Genomic DNA, 3,373 nt, shown 5'->3' on the forward strand with positions numbered 1-3,373 from the left:
AAGTCAACTCAACAGATTCCAAGAAATTCATTGACATCTGACACAATTTGCAACGCCAGAAGCACTGCCACGCAAATAGCACCGTATTGGGAAAGCAGCACGTCCAAATCAGCCCCCTTGCCCTGCTCTACCCGCTCAGCCCAACACAGAAATCAAACACACAAACTCTCTTGCTTTGGCTCACGGCAGCCATCAAGCTCATGCTTTAGTGACACAGAGAACTCCATCTCCAGCTACTCCGTGTCTCGCTCACCACAAGCTCGGCTGGGAGACGTCGCTCAACCTGACACCACAAGCAGAAAAGAAGCGTACATAAGCAGATGCTCTCATCCACACGTGCAAATCTGGGGGCGAGTAGTAAAAGGCTCACTGGGCCACGGGCAAAGCAGGGAGCAGATAGGCAGGAAACAGGAAGGAGCTGAAGACCAGCTCTCCTACACCAAAGACAGGGAGAGCTGAGTCAGCACCACGGGAGGACTTACGACACATCTTAACAGCTTGCAGAGACCTGAGGTTGCCAAAAGAGGCTGCCAGGGTAACTCTCACCAGCCTTTTGCAGGGCTGTTACAGATGCTTCTGGTGCTGACTTCCACTGCCCTGTGTCATTGGTAGAAAGCGCATGTGAGAAATGCTCAATTGGTCTGGGTAACGCTTCTATGCTTCCACGGTTAGGACTGAAACAAAAGGAAAAAAAAAAAAACATGAAACCCTATGACATTTGCCTCTCTATTGCTGCTGTCAGCGTGACATCTAAGATGAGCATTACGCGTCCCTGCACCCGACTGAAGATTCATCCAAGTCTGTGTTCCACACAGCTCCATCCCAGTGCCAAAGAGAAACACGGACAGTGATGTTTAGAAGACTCTTTGTGCAGATACAAGTGCAGGTGCATGTGCATTCTCTACAGCAAGACATAGCAATTTCTCAAGCAGTACGACGGAAGGTCAGTGGAAAGGAAATATAGGATGAACTCTTTTCATATAAAAAATCCTTGCTAAAACTCTCAAAAAGGAAGCCTGCTGGGCATTGTTAGCAGCAGTTCCCAGAACATCTTGCGCCACAAAATGCAGCACGCTCCTTTTTTTCACAGGCCCCTCGTTTCTCTAAGCAGCGTCAAATACCCTCCACTTCAAATACACCCATCAGATCATGAACAGAGCTCAGAAGGGGTTAGGAGTAGAGCGACACACAGCTCCGCTTCGCGCTGAGGGCAGTTTTGGCCCTCCAAGCTTGCCGTAGCCACCCTGCGCTCTGGCGCCGGCGGACCGGAAGTACTCGTAGTCACTATGGCAGCCGCCTGCGGGGGGTTTGAGCTGCGAGGCTGTGGGGAACGGTGCCTTTTGAGAACGGTGTTTTTCTGAGCGTTTTATCTTCACCGGGTGGTTTTCTTCCTCGATGTGTCGAATGAACGGCGATGGAGAGCCCACAGAATTCCAGCCTCACTCGAAGCCCGTCATTATTGACAAGCAGAAGCAGAGAGAGGAGAGGAGGTAGAAGGGGTAGGCCGCGGTGGGGGCCGCCCTCAGATTCCTCAGGGCTCTGAGGCATTGGTACTCAAAAAGTGCGTGTCAGAAGGTGACAGAGACACGGGCCCTGCCTCTGCCTTTGCCTCACATCTCGAGGTCAGCTGGGAGCTGAGTGCACGTATTTTGTGAAATGGAATTCCTCTTGTGCTAAGCATTTTTCATGTCTCCGCAACCCACCTGCATTGCTTTAAGCAGCGGAGTGTTTAAAGTGGCGGTGCTGCCTCTGAGAGGAGAGTGACGATGTGATACGTTGCACACTGGGGGTATTGGTCAACAGTTGGCTGCACGTACCCAGCAGTGTGCCCAGGTGGCCAAGAATGCCAGCAGCATCCTGGCCTGTGTCAGAAATAGTGCAGTCAGAAGGACTGGTGAAGCGATCTGCCGGCTGTTCTCAGCACTGGTGGAACTGCACGTCCAGTACTGTGCTCAGTTTTGGGCCCCTCACTGCAAGAAAGGCACTGGGGCCCTGGATCGCGTCCAGAGAAGGGCAACAGAGTGGTGAAGGATCTGGGGCACAATATTGTGGGAGTGTCTGAAGGAGCAGGGATTGTTCAGTCTGGAGGAGATTCAAAGGAAACCTCATTTCTCTGCACCACTACCTGAAAGGAGGTTGTGTCTGGGTGGGAGTCAGCTTCTCCTCCCAAGGAGCAGCAGGAGGACAAGAGGTGATGGCCTTCAGTTGTGCCAGGGGAGGTTCAGGTTGGATACTAGGAAAAATGTCCTCTCAAAATGCCCAGGCAGGTGGTGGAACTGTTGTCCCTGGAGGTGTTCAAGCCATTCCCTGGCTCTGAGGCCAAGTCTCCATGCTGTCTGAAACACAGTGACCCCATGCAAATAATCTGTTGGTAGTGGCCCTCTGGCCAGTACTGTGTCAGGAAGCGTGCCTTCAACTTAGCTGCCAGACAGTTGAACTCCAGAGCATAAGGAGATTTCTATGGCACGGTATAATTCATCGGAGCAGAAAAGAGTTTTAAGAGTCCCCTTAAGCTTTGCCAACACAAGATAACCACTTGAATGTGATGTCTCCTGTAGGCTCTCCTCAGCTGTTTGTAAAAAACAGTAGGAAAAAAATTACTATATTTTACTATCAAGTGATGAAAAAAGTGTTTTTTTCATCTGTGTCTCATTTAGACCATGAAGAAATTCCTGTAAACAAGGCAGGAGTTCAATTTTTTAGTGGGAACTATAGGCGATAATTTAGTTAACTTTCTCACTGATTCAGGGATTATATCAGGATGGTGAGCAGTCACCTGGGGTTTCTGCAGGGCTCCATTTCAGAGCCAAGTGGAGGACTGCATCAGGGAAGGGTCAGGGTGGAAAAGCTTCTGCACCAGAGGTTGACCATGCACAGAACAGGTTGCCCAGGCCCAAATATGCCAGAGTTCAAGGAGCCTTTGGACACCACTCTCAGACATAGTGTGGCTGGTTTTATGTGGAGGCAGGGGTTGGTTTTATGGGGAGGCAAGGGTTGAACTCCTATGATCCTTGTGAGTCTCTTCCAAGTGGCCATTCTACAATGGCCTGGAAGGCTGTTAAACAGCTTTTAGTTGTGGTAGTTATCAAGGTGATACAAGCACGTAAAATCTGGTACCTTAATGCTACTCCTGTTGGGAAAGAACATTCATAACCAAAGTAGGTAACTTAGGAGACGTGCAAGGAGTAACGGCCTGCAGATGCCTCTGTATTACACTGTGCAGACAGAACAGCCAGCGCTATGGAAACTTAATGCTACTGATGTGGGGGGTGGAAGGAGCAGTTAGCAAGAACTGCATCTCAGAAGGTCTGGCAGACTGGTAAAAGAATGCTATCCAACTTAGCTTACAGGGAAAAGGAGGAACGGCTGCTGT

Source organism: Gallus gallus, chromosome Z (genome assembly GCF_016699485.2).
Source record: "Gallus gallus isolate bGalGal1 chromosome Z, bGalGal1.mat.broiler.GRCg7b, whole genome shotgun sequence".
Lineage (NCBI taxonomy): Eukaryota > Metazoa > Chordata > Aves > Galliformes > Phasianidae > Gallus > Gallus gallus.